The sequence below is a fragment of the Centruroides sculpturatus genome, unplaced genomic scaffold, assembly GCF_000671375.1.
Source record: "Centruroides sculpturatus isolate CEXI.00-Female unplaced genomic scaffold, Cexi_2.0 scaffold1726, whole genome shotgun sequence".
Lineage (NCBI taxonomy): Eukaryota > Metazoa > Arthropoda > Arachnida > Scorpiones > Buthidae > Centruroides > Centruroides sculpturatus.
The window spans coordinates 1,334-16,266 of NW_019386245.1; the positions used below are offsets into that span (position 1 = coordinate 1,334).

General features: G+C 26.5%; 1 long non-coding RNA gene across 1 annotated transcript; it reads left to right on the forward strand.

Annotated features, from left to right (window-relative positions):
- Positions 1-2,853: 2,853 nt before the first annotated feature.
- On the forward strand, positions 2,854-10,565 carry LOC111614244. Its single transcript, XR_002754895.1, has 7 exons — positions 2,854-3,157; positions 3,319-3,396; positions 3,468-3,528; positions 3,601-3,665; positions 7,980-8,039; positions 10,168-10,222; positions 10,306-10,565. It is a non-coding gene; the product is annotated as an uncharacterized LOC111614244 (long non-coding RNA).
- Positions 10,566-14,933: the final 4,368 nt, after the last annotated feature.

Sequence of the window (14,933 nt, forward strand, 5' to 3'; positions counted from 1 at the left end):
GTGCATAATTACATTACATTACATTAAAAGAGTAGAGAGGTTGTCTGTATGTGCACAGACTTAATCTCTAAGAAATTAGAAGTGATGAAATTGAAGTTAGAAGAGGAAGTGATAGTAAGTAGGGAGGGAAAGATTGAAGGGAAGTGTCGGATTATTGAGCATCTGCATCATAATTGTTGAACAAGTAAAAATACAGTAGCAAGATAAAAAATGTTCAGTGAAACAGTATAAAAACAAACATAAGTTTGCGAGTTTGTACAGTAAAGGGGGGTACAGACACAATGTTTTAACAATTACAAAGTATGCAATTTGTGACTGCTTCATATACATAATTTATACAAATATCGACACTCGATAAAGGAGTGGAGTATTATTATATAAAGTTAGATATAGAACAAAACATGAATATTAGTTATTGATATGGCTAAGTCACATATTTACATGGCTAGTGCTGTAAATTGGGTTGACAGAGATAATACATTATAAAATTTAGCATTAAGAACATTGAAGAATGTAGTAGATATAAACCCAGTGGGTCTAATTTGCATTTGCATAGTACAGTCAAATCGTGTGTTGAACAAATTGGGCGCGTAGCCAGCCTACCTTAAATGATATCAGCCAGTCTATCATTGGTTCAGATATGGGATGTGGCCATGTCACTCATCTCGCTGGCTATTGGAATTTGCGGGCTTGAGTTTTTTTGTATTGCATATGAAATTCTTCATTTTTGTCCATAGTTTTTTGTTATCGAGAATGTCTCACTTGTGCATAATGCAATTATGATATTTACCATTAGTTTAAATAGTAAAATTTTAAAATTGTGCAAAATTTATGTGACTTATTTAGAGCATAACACTTGTGTATAATTTGATAATCCCCTATATACAGTATGTTTTACTATTTTAATGATATATTGATCTTTTTATCCATAGCTGTCTTCTTATCAAAATTTTTAATTCTAATTTTTCAATGTTATCTTTGCTGAAATTGTTGTGCAAATAATTTTTATTATTTAGAGTAGAAATTATATCCAACCAGTTGTTAGAACTTAAAAATATTTGATATATAATTTTAAACACAATTGACATAAAAATAACAGTTTTATTATTAAAAAAAAAACATTTTATATTTATGAAACAATTATAATTTAGTAATTTTAAATACTAATTAACTAATCATTATATTTGAAATTTCTTAAGTATTTACAAAATATATTAGCATTTAAAAATTCTAATGTAAATGATAATATTTGAAATACCTTTTAAATGTTCAATTATACTATATAAGTTTAAATCATTTTCAGAATCTCATTACTCTGTTGACTTGTTTTTATATTTAGTTCTCAAAATTCTGCCTGAAATTTTTTTGTGAATAACATTACTTGCAAGTTATTGAAATATTAAATTTTTATCTCAAGTCAATTCGTCTGATCAGCTGTTTATGACTATATTAGCAATTTTCCAGTAAAAAAGGCTGAAATTTAAATTATTTCTGTCTTTCTCCTTTTCCAGATTTACTGTTACCAAAAACTCAAAAAACTGGAGCTAGTCTGATGTGGGATTCTCACACTGTATTCATATGTTGCACAACAAAATTTCAAGCATAATGGTAATAGCTCTATAGTATACAAATATTAAATGAGGCATATTATGAAATGAGAGTTAACATGTCTTCTTTTATTATATTAATATTCTCAATAAGTATCTGTTTGGAATAATGACTGAGTTTTAATTTGTTTATAGGAAATTGCTTATTGTCATATTTGACCAAAAGAAATTAGTTGATGAAATAGTTTTTCTCATTGGGTTGCAATTTGAAAAAATTGTAGACCTATAATTTCCCATTATTGTGTCTGTCTTTCCTTAATCCCAAGAACAGTGTTAGATAGATGAAATCTGAGACCAGATATGAAAAGCTTACAGGCAGGAAGTCCCATTTAACTGTATATGAACTTACAATGTAAACCGGAAGTAACGTTATTTCAATTTAAATATTTTCCCCTGTAAAGAGTTAGATAGATGACAGTTTGACTGTTGTTAACAGGAAAAGTATGACGTGCAGAGGCAAGACACTACTAATTTGAGGTGGAGAGCATATATTTTAAATTAAATTAATTTTAAAAATATGATTAAAAATTGCAGCTGGCATTGTGATGATGTCATAATAAATAATTGCTTGTTATATCATATTTTAATAATATACATTGTGCATCAAATAGTGTTTATAGGAGGATTTATTTTGTAATTTCACATATATATTCTTTTTATTTAAAAATTGATTTTACAATAGTACAGTTTGATTTGTTGTTAAATTGCAAATGAATTTTATTTTGCTCTTCCTATCTAGGATATAGGTTCAATTCTTAAATCTGTTCTTTGTTGAAAACAGTTATGTTTTCAACAAAGGTTCAATTCTTAAATCTGTTCTTTGTTGAAAAATTGTTATGATTTGACTTTTCATTTACAATTGTCATTTGACTACACTATTTTATAGCAAGCATATACTAAAAACAGATCAGTCTTCATACTGTATATATTAGATTATTTCAAATCTGACATGTGAAGACTGAACTGTTTTGCATTCAACCCCTTTCCTTTCTAAGGTTTTTGAGGGGTTGATTATTAACCAATACAAAACTGTACAAAAATGTACAAAAAGCTCTATTTTAAGCATGTCTTCAATTAAATCTTAAAAATTACACTATTAATACTTATTGCTTCTCAATTACTTCAGGAAAACTAGTCTCATATAATAGAAACAAAAATGACTTTGTTTATTTCAAACCTTTAAGCTAAGTCAGACAATAGATTGAATTAAATTGGACAACATATTCATTATGTTGTTATATATCCTTTTTTATATTAATAATAATGTATTTTAAACTCAAAATACATTCATGGTGCTTCGATTATAGATTTTAGGATAGACCTCTACTATTATACTTTTATTTCTGTAATTTCTGTATCATTTGAGAGGTAAAATTCTATAAGAAGCTTCAATATCAAATTCTCTAGTTACAGCTCTAAAAAATGGTAGAAATTCATTTTTTTACAATATATTGATATAAATAATCTGGAAATTAATTATTTATTTTATCTTAATTTAAAATTTATTTTTACAGAAGGAGAAAAATTATTCTCATGAAGATAGTGATTCGGTAATTATGCAGTCAATAAAGATGGCTAAAATTATTTTCATTTTATTTTACCTAAAAATATTTTAAACTAAGATGTAAAAAATGCATTTGCTTAATTACCTTTAATCTGTAAAGCATAAATTTAAAAAATGCTAAAATATTAATTTTTATTATTTATATAGGATATAGATGATGAGGCACTAGCGAGGAAACTTCAAGAAGAAGAAGTCCAATCCAGGAGTCGAGCTGTGAAAAAAACTGTAATGATTAATATTTATTTTTTTACTTATGTGATCATTTCTTTGTAATTTTGTGTTTTTGTTTTTAATAGTCTAACAAAAAAGAAAGAAAGGAACCAAAAAAACCTAAACAGATTGTAAGAACTAAGAAAGGTATAAAACTTTATATTAAAAAATTTTTTAATTTGAACAAAATGTAAATATATTTTAATAAATATTCTTCAGAGACAACATATACAAAAAAGTGTATTTTATCATCTGAATTAGCTGCAGTTGTTGGAGCTAATGAGGTAATTATGAAATTTTAAAATTATTACTTAAAGTAACACTAAACTTTAATTTTTTCGTACCTTTGAAACAATCTTTTATTCTTGTTTTATTACAAATCCATTTTTACACTTAGAAATGAAAAATTTTACAGTTGTAATGGCACTGTTATTTAAATATATACATAAAATATGATGATTATTTGAAAATTAATTAATTTTATTTTTAGTGTTTTAATTTATTGATTATATTACATTTTATTATTTTTGTTGAATAAAAAAAATCATCAAATAAATAATTTTTCTTCTATCAGTATCCATTTTGGCAGAAGAAAATTAATTATATAAACACACCTGAATTCTTTGCTGAGCATAAATTATTTTATTTCTCTAACATTTTCAACCTACTTAATATAGGCCATCTTCAGGCTTCCAAAATGGAACACATCATTTTTCGAATATTTCATTTTAAATTTAAAAGATCTACAATAATTAAATTAATGAAAAAAATAAATAAATACAATAAATAAATAACAATAAAAATAACATAAATAAATAAATAAAAACATAATAAACAAGGCTAAGTATAACTATCATAAGCTTTAAGGGTTTTTAAGTTCCATACTTTTTTTCTATCATATACTTGTGGACCATTTTAATGACTTTCGCTTCATCCCATTTTACAATCGCTCCTTCTGTCTGCGCCATAATCACTAATATTGTGTTGTTGTGCCCTTTATCAACATTGTATTTGTGTTCTCATAGACATACCACCAGCTTTCTTGGGTGCTCTTTTATAGACCATTCTTGAGTTTTTATAAGTAACCAATTCATTCATCACTCTTCCTAATATCTATAGCTTACTAAAGAATGATAAAGACAGCATAAAAATGGAAGAGAAAGCTGAAGTTTATAAAATACCATTTGAAAATCAACAGTTAGAAGTAGCAAAGGATTATTTAGTTGTAACCAGAAGAAACCTGGTGGTATGTCTGCGAGAACACAAATACAATGTTGATAAAGGACACAACAACACAATATTAGCAATTATGGTGCAGACAGAAGGAGCAATTGTAAAATGGGTTGGGGCAAAAGTCATTAAAACAGTCCACTCTCCATCCATTGTGTTGGAGATGGAAATATATAAAAGTAAAATGAAAAACCGTTGCCTAAATGCCAATGTTGTTAATGCGCTTTGAACAGCGTGGAAGTATATGATAGAAAAAAGCATGAGACTTAAAACCCCTTAAAGCTTATAATAGTTATATTTAACCTTGTTTACTATGTTTTTATTTATTTATGTTATTTTTATTGTTATTTATTTATTGTATTTATTTCTTTTTTCATTAATTTAAAATACACAATTATTGTAAATCTTTTAAATTTAAAATAAAAGTATTCGAATAATGATGCGTTCCATTTTGGAAGAGTTTAATCTTAAGCCTGAAGATGGCCTATATTAAGTAGGTTGAAAACGTTAGAGAAATAAGATAATTTATGCTCGGCAAAGAATTCGGGTATGTTGACATAATTAGTTGTAGTTGCTGAGAAGAAGGTGGATATAAGNACTTCCCCCGTGGGAGAAAATTTTTCGAAAAATTTTTTCTTAGTGTACATTCTCTTGACGTACCCTATTAAAACGCAATCAAAAACGCAAAAACCTCACATCTAAAATAGTATAATAGAAGCCAAGTTTTTCACAGTAAGCCTTAATCCTGTCCCTCTCCCCTGCGGGGGAATATTGAAAAATCCCTTCTTAGTGTACATTCTGTTGACGTACTCTATTAAAATGCAATCAAAAACGCAAAAAACCACATCTAAAATAGTATAAGTAGAAGCAGAGTTCTTTATGGTAAGCCTTCCCTGTAAGGCTTATCGTAAAGAACTGTCCATCTCCCATGTTTAACGGAATAATATACAGCTTATGTCCCCCCTGAAGTTCCATTCTAAATATTGGTGAAAGAATTTTTGAAATCGGATGAGTAGTTTCGGAGATTACCAAATTACTCGGAGCATACAAACTAACATACATACAAACATTACCTCTTTATAATATTAGTATAGATGATGCGTTCCATTTTGGAAGAGTTTAATCTTAAGCCTGAAGATGGCCTATATTAAGTAGGTTGAAAACGTTAGAGAAATAAGATAATTTATGCTCGGCAAAGAATTCGGGTATGTTGACATAATTAGTTGTAGTTGCTGAGAAGAAGGTGGATATAAGTCTCAAGATTTTGTCATAAATATAAAGAAATAAAAATTTTGTTTAACAACATAAAGTCAAATCTACAGAGACTTCTTTTTCACTAAACAGAAAAGATGTCACAATTTTTACTTTCCAGCTGTTATATATAACAGGAAGAAAGTTTGGCAATCAGTCAAAAAATTATCACCCAAGATTTTTACATTTTTGGACTCAGGACACCATCAAGAAATGCAAAAAAATTGGTGTTTTTTCTGTATGTATGGATATTTATGTGCTTGAGGGGGGCACAATTTCGTTCACTCTCTTTGAAGCTTAATAACTCCCATGCTTTTTGTCAAAAATTTCTGAAATTCTGCAAGGAGATAAATGAGATAAAGGAGGTTGTGCAGATCTCCAGTAGGATCAACATAACAATTTTACTTGTTGTTAGCATTTACAATTTTTTATAAAACTCATCCCTACCCTCAAAATTAAACTTTTTGCCATTTTATAATAGTTAAATTTATTAAAAAGCTTATGATAACAGATGGCATCACCAAATGTTGCCAGAAAAGTTAAAAAATCTAGCAAAAAGTTGCTTAATCTCTTGTTTTATAAGCTTTAAATGTGAGGAATAATAATAGTAATAATAATGCTAAAGTTATGGTAAAATAATTATGTTATACACAAAAATATATAAGAATAATGCACATTGTTTTCTAAGGAAAAGAGAAAAATGAGCACTTGCCAATGACGAAAAGCTGACACCGGTACTCAGGGTCCTGGTGTAGATTATGGTGGGCTTTGTTGCCACCATGGTTACGACAGGTTGCATTGTTACAGCCTGTTCATGGCTATGGTAAGTGGGAAGATATTTGTACCAGAATTGTCCCGATGTTGCTCTCATTGTTTTGCAGGATGGCAAAATGAGAGCAAGGGAATGCATGCATAGCGTGTGTCACACATTTGTCAAAATTTGATTTTGCAATGTTTGCATTTCAAAATTCCCAACAAGCAACGCATGTGCAAATCTCGCACTAGTGCCTGTTTGTAGAAACAGTGTCGCCATTTTGTATTTTATTTTGACTTGGTTCTTGTTCCCCTGACTACCTACAAGTCTGTTTTTTTTTTATATATATGCGCATGATTTTGGCACCAAATACTCTGTGCCAGATTGCAACTCCTGACATGTACTCCTTCATACCTCTAAGGTGTCCAGCCATTGACAGCAGTGCGATTTTATAGACAAGGAGTAGTCTTGTCAATAAGTAACATTATCCTGTTAGTACATAAAATGCTTAAAACTTCTCTTCTTGATTTCCAAACATTAATACAATTGGAAAAAAGAAAATGGTTGCTTTGTATGCTTTATTTGAAATACAGTACATTTATGATATATCAGAGCACTTTTGATTGATTACTTTTAGTGATAAAAGCATATTCAGGCATTCTGTTATAAAAAGTGTTAGTATGACATTGTAATTCACTGTCACCCTACTACTGTTTAATCCAAATTCCTTAAATAAAGGCTTATTTATAAACTTGCTCAAAAAGCATATAGACTTTTGATTATCATTGCCTATATTTAACTGATTAACTGATTTTTGTTATTATTACTGGTAAAACAGCATGTTCATAACATCCATCTTGGTACCATAATAGGCAATAATTAATATTTTAAAATTCCAAATCAGAAATTACAAGGGTTCAAATCTGGTGATCATGATTACCACGTACTGATGCCCAAAAATTACAGATTATCCTTATATATTTTATAAAACTAATTATTTCAAAATATTAATTATTTTGTGAGTATTAATATCATCTCTAAACCTGATTTATTAGTTAAATGAAACAAAATGCCAAATTATTGTGCTGTTATAAGTTAGAAGATTAGAAACTAACTCATTTGTCTAGAGGTGGATGGTCTACTTCTAGACAAATTAATAGAGTCTAATCTTTAACTTAACCATATAATAGCTCAATAATTTGGCACTTTGTTTGGTTTATTTGTGAGTAATTGTTTATATACATTATGAAACAATAAAATAAAAAAAATGGAAAATATTTATATTAACTTTTGTTCTTTCTTGTTTATAAAATATTTTATTTGATTAAAAAAGACTAATATATATTAAATTTATTTTTCTCAGATGGCCAGGCATGATGTTGTAAAAAAGATGTGGGAAATAGCTCGTGAAAGAAATTTATTTGTAAGTTAGAATATTTAAATATTTTAATNCTTGGTACCATAATAGGCAATAATTAATATTTTAAAATTCCAAATCAGAAATTACAAGGGTTCAAATCTGGTGATCATGATTACCACGTACTGATGCCCAAAAATTACAGATTATCCTTATATATTTTATAAAACTAATTATTTCAAAATATTAATTATTTTGTGAGTATTAATATCATCTCTAAACCTGATTTATTAGTTAAATGAAACAAAATGCCAAATTATTGTGCTGTTATAAGTTAGAAGATTAGAAACTAACTCATTTGTCTATAGGTGGATGGTCTACTTCTAGACAAATTAATAGAGTCTAATCTTTAACTTAACCATATAATAGCTCAATAATTTGGCACTTTGTTTGGTTTATTTGTGAGTAATTGTTTATATACATTATGAAACAATAAAATAAAAAAAATGGAAAATATTTATATTAACTTTTGTTCTTTCTTGTTTATAAAATATTTTATTTGATTAAAAAAGACTAATATATATTAAATTTATTTTTCTCAGATGGCCAGGCATGATGTTGTAAAAAAGATGTGGGAAATAGCTCGTGAAAGAAATTTATTTGTAAGTTAGAATATTTAAATATTTTACTTTTATGCATTTATATGTATATTTTCTGTGTATATGTGTGTGTACATACACAATAGGATCTGCATAATGTATTCATAGATATTATCAGTTGACTAATGTCAGAATTAGCTTAAACATATAAATTAAAATACACTTTAGAATTTTGCTTATTGTAGTGACTTTTGGTTACTGTTATGATTATCTTCAGTACTCGGGCATTTTTAAGCTCTGTTTCCACTGTCAATCTTTAAACTGTCTAAATCAGTGGTTCCCAATTAGTGGTACGCGTACCCCCAGGGATATGCGTACCACTAATTGGAAATTATAGAGTGGAAATTGCATGAAGGGGTACGCGTGGCAATTTAAAATCGGTGGATTTAAAATTTAAATGCATGAGATGAAGAAAATAAAAAAAATAATGGGTGGACCGTCAAAAATTTGGAAATTTATAACATGATGTTGAATGCACAAATTCATTTATTTATAACTAAAAATATTTACTACCATTTTGCACAACATACCTCTGCGAGAGAGGATTTTCGGCCATGACAAACATGAAAACTAAACATCGTCACCGACTTCGACTCGAAGATGACTCGAGACTGAAGCTGACCAAAAAGCAACCAGATTTTACAAAGTTGTGCAAAGAAAATCGTGCACATTTGTCACATTAAAATTAAATAACCTTATGTTATTTTCATTATTATTAGAATTGTATTTTAAAGGTAATAAATGTAAAAAAAAACTTATTCTATTTATCACTAGCTGTCTACCCACAGCTTCGCCCGCATTATATCGAATTTTCTCGTGGGAGTAAGATATTTTCTCGCAGTAAAATGTAGCCTATGTCCATCTCCAACATGTAAGCTATCTCTGTGCCCAATTTTATTTAAAACTGTTCAGCGGTTTAGACGTGAAAAGGTAACAGACAGACAGAATTACCTTCGAATTTATAATATTAGTATGAATTAATATGAATTTCTGATATAAGGGGTACGCGAGTTTGAGCTGTTTCTTGAAGTGGTACGCAGGAAAAACTAATTGGGAACAACTAGTCTAAATGTATGGCTGATAACACACACAAAATCCAATAGTTTAAATATTGTCAACATTTCTTGTTTCAATTATACACTAGATACTACTAAACACAAGTTTAAAAAAATGCAGCAAACAATATTGAATGAATTATTATTAATTAATTAAGAATAATAATTATATTAACAAGTCTTCACATATGAACTTTTTGTTTTAATATGTCCTTTTAATGTCAGATTCAATAAAACAAGAATTTCCACTAATTATAGTCTTATTTACTTACCCCACTTAATGTTAACAACTGAGGATATTTGTTTGAATTAAAATATAACTCAATTTATAAGATCTGCTAATTGCTTAATATTGTTAATAGGTTATTACTGTATCAGTACAGAATATTTCAAAATGATTAAAATAAATGGATTCTGTGTGTATGTGTAAAATTATATATATTAATATATATAATTTTTTAAATGATAATTTATTTTTAGGATCCAAAAAATAAACAGTTTGCAATCTGTGATGATCAATTACAAAAAGTATTTGGTAAGTTTAAAACATTATATAAATAAATTAATATAATTATGTATAATATAATTTATGTATGATTTTATGTTTTTTTGTTAAAGGTACGAAAAGAGTTCGAATGTTTGGAATGATGAAATACCTGAAAAATCACATAAAAGATGTCAAGTGACATTCCTTAAAATTAAGGTTATAAAAGATTTTTTTAGCTTCATCAGACAATTTGCAGCGATATGTTTAATGTGACAAATTTGAATTTGGATATTATAATTTGCTTGTCAATATTAAATGTTGTTGTTGTTACTAATAGTAAATTACTGGTACTTTATAAAATTTTGTAATAACATTGTATAGAAATAATGTTAAAAAGAAATAAAATATTTAATTAGAAAAATCAGATATATTATTTCAAAACAAGAAAGAAATTATTTGTGTTGTATATGGCAACTTTTAAATTATTCTTAATATTTAAGAAAATCCAGTTTTTTATTGATATTTTTAAATTGTGAGCAGCTAAGATAATTTGAATTATTGATTTTGATATGTTATTTTTTTTAAAGTAAATATGTTATAATGATAAAATAGTGAGAGAGATCACTTGAATTGAAATAATGTTTTATATGAAGTAGTTTTTTATTTTAATCAAGTAGAAAGAATGTTTAAAAGTGTAATATATAAAACAAATTGAAAAATATAACACTTCATGTTACCGAAATTTGTTATTCTTATACAATTACATATTTTATTTTGAAATTCTATAAAGCTAATTTAAATTCTTTCAAAATAGATTATTTTAGTGCCTAAAATAGTGAGAGAGATCACTTGAATTGAAATAATGTTTTATATGAAGTAGTTTTTTATTTTAATCAAGTAGAAAGAATGTTTAAAAGTGTAATATATAAAACAAATTGAAAAATATAACACTTCATGTTACCGAAATTTGTTATTCTTATACAATTACATATTTTATTTTGAAATTCTATAAAGCTAATTTAAATTCTTTCAAAATAGATTATTTTAGTGCCTAAGAATATATTTTATAATGTAGATAGATATATATTGTATAAATATATATATATATTTTTGTGAATTTATGCCAAGAATAAAAAGTGTTTATTGATAAAGATTGTTTAAGATATAATAATTTCAGAAAATGAAATACTTTTGTTACTTTTGGTACATGATTTAGATTATATAAAATGTATAATATTTTTATTAAAAAAATGTTTTATAGATAAAAAATTTCAAATTTTATTTTATTCAGTAAATTAAACGATTTAATACACGGACTGTTTAATTCTTTTTTTATTTATAAACTAGATTCATATAGTTTACGTGAATTATTGTTGAAGAAAATGTTTAAAATTTGTTTTCATTTCTCTTAAATAGAATTATCATATAAACTATTTGAAAATAGTAAATGCAATTATTTGAAATTATATAATTGTGTAACCAGCATTTTATATTTATTTCAAATGTATAATAAANTAAAGTTTCAAATTTTTATAAATAAGTATTTTTATAAATTGTATAAACTCTCACAATTAATGTTTTTTTTTTCGTCTAATTCTTTTGAGAAAGCAGTCTGATAGTATAATATTGCAAGATATCTAAATGCTTTTATTGAATGTCAACAATAAAGTATTATTTATATACAATTGTTTTTTTAATTTTTTTAATAAGAAAAATATTTATTGTTCATATTAAGAATTGAAATTTATAGAGTAATATATTAGATATGGATTATATAAGTGAGGGACAAGGGGCTCAAAGCATTTGGACCTAAAACATAAATTATGCATATACGTTAGAAAGTACAGCATGCATATTTTATACATTGTTAGTATGTAAAAATAAGGTTATATCTGTAACACCAGATGGCACCATGTATTTGGAAAAAGTCATTTTTTATGCCTTAATATTTGCATTAATAATATAATTGAAAACTCTCATTAACAATAATAATAATAATCAAATTATGCACTAAGCCAACATTTTTAACTTTTTTGAGTTATTGGCAAAAAAATTTTTGGTGGCAAATCAAAGTAACTGGTATGTCAAAGGTGCACCTTAAATGTATAAGTTGTGGATTGATTTTTTTAAAATATACAAGCTATACAAGAAGTAATAAGAAGTAAAACAACAATTAGAATTTTTAATTATATTTTTAAATTGTTGACCCCCTATGAGAAGTTTGCAGTACATTGGTGCTGCAAACTTCTCAGAGGTGCCACAATTTCTTATACCATTGCAGATGATGTGTTATAAAACTAAATTTTTGATGCATTTTTAATGTCTTAACAAATGTTTTTCTGCTTTAAGTTATTTAGTTTAATCTGAAAAATATTTTTACAAGATGTATTTCATTTATAGAATACATATTTCAACTTTTTGCTTTTGAAATTTTTGTTTCCACTATGACAAAAATACATTTAGGGCATTGAAGGGTTAAAGTTGTTTAACCTATTCTCTCGATGCCTTCCTGTCAAGCTTAAAGCTGAATGGTGGATGTCAGGCTTCACAGATGCTGACTTTCACATTGTTTTGCCTTGTTTTACGACAATAGGAAGAAGCCAACTTGATTTCTTAGCAGACTACGCGTTCTTCCGCTGGTAAATGTATTGTCCTTCACCTCTCGTTGTTTTTTTTTTAATTGTGAATAATGACATTTCTCATTTTTGACATTAACCTTCTAAATAAGAATTTGTAAGAACCATTCAATATAATAAATATAAAATTTATTTATGTAAATTTTATAATCAAAATTATTTTTATTTTCAGGATTCATTTTAGATGTTTATTAGATAAATGCATTTAAATTTGATCATTTAAATTCAATTTAAAGTTGCCTTGTTTTAAGTTGATTCAGCAGGAGAACAAAGTTTTCAAAAGTTTAGTTTAAATTCTAAAATACAATTTACTTGTTAGAATTTCAATAAAGTTTTATCGTTGACATGCAAATACTATAATCTTTTTAGTAAAAATAATTAAATATAGAGTTGTTTTTAAATATAGATAAACTTTCTTGTTGATTAAAAAGTCCGTTATGGTCTATAATAAAATTAAGAAAACTTTATTTTTTAAGTTTTATACGAAATTTCTACAGAAAAACCAAATCGCTAATGAATTTCTTCTTATTTATTTAAAATTTATTATAATTTTAAATACATAAAAATGATAAATTACTATAAATTCATGAATAATCACAGAAAAATTTGAACCAATCGATGACAGATTTATTTGTTCACACACTTTACTAATAAGTGGCCCTAATTTTTTCTTGTAATTTTAAGAAAAAAAAAAATTTAAATAAGGCTCATTTACTTCCATTTTTATTCTGTTCTAAGAGATTAAAGCTGATTTTAGAGAGGAAAAACAATTTTGTTTTTAGTAGCTTAAAAAAATTAATATATATTTTTTTTTACAAAAGGATTTTACTATTGAGCAGCTAGAAAGTCTCCAATGCCTTAAATTCGCTGCTGATATTAACCTATTGTAAAAATTAAGATAATGCATATTATGCTAAATACTTGCTTAAAAAGTTTAGAGAATTATTTAAAAATAATACGAAGTTTTTACAGAAAAATAGGCCTGTATTAAATTTATTCTAAAATTTGGACGAATGGAAATTTATCTTGTGTAATAATTAAAAATAAGGAAACTTTCTAAATTTGGAAATATAAGGATGTTTTTGTATATATAATTTTTTTTTTTTTTTTAAATCGGAAAAATGTAATTTGATCTAAGAAATAAAGTCGCTTCTTGTTCGAAGTTTTACTTTAGATAATTGCGTAGAATTAAATTTTGTTTTTGGTTTTCCCATGTGATTCGTTCTTAAAGCGAAACTGTCACAAACTTAATAGTAATCAGAACACATCAAGTAAATTTGCCAGGGAACACCAGACAGAAAGCATCGACTCAATTGTAAATCTTTTCAAGCGTAACAAGCAAAGTTAAAGTTATTAATTTCCTTTAGTAATATTCTCGATTGAAAATTATTTAAAGTTTCAAATTTTTATAAATAAGTATTTTTATAAATTGTATAAACTCTCACAATTAATGTTTTTTTTTTCGTCTAATTCTTTTGAGAAAGCATTGACCCGAAATGAAGCAATTTAAAGATGCTTTTTAGCATGAATATGTTTGTAATTTTTTTTCCCCTAAATTTGCATAGAATTGTAATTCCTTCAGGCTGTAGATGTCCTCGTTGCATTATGGAAAGACTGTAGATGTCCTCGAGTGGATTTTATTTTATTTTTTTATTTTCTTTTCTTTAAAGTATAATTTTGTAGCATTATAATGTAGAATAATTTCTTTGCTGACAAGCAAAATAGAGTCATTTTGTGCATGGTCTAGCAACGAATATATAGGTCTATTACTATAGTACTATGGCCACGTTGCATAAACTGTAATATTATCCACGCTTCCGTTCTCTTGTGAAACAAACCCTCACTTCCTTCGTGGTTATAAGGAAGGAAAACTCTCCATTAATTAATTTTCTTTTGAATGATGACATAATTCGTGTTCGGTTTTAATCAAACATGCATTAGTTACTGATTTGAAATTCTGATGAAATCTATTATCGAATCCATAAATCATAGCCTGTATAATTCAAATCATCCTTTTTAGCATACATAATTTCAAAAACAGAATCGATTTTCAAATGCGATCTTAGAGAAATATGATATATAAATTAATATTTAAATATTTCTATAATACAGAATTAAATTGA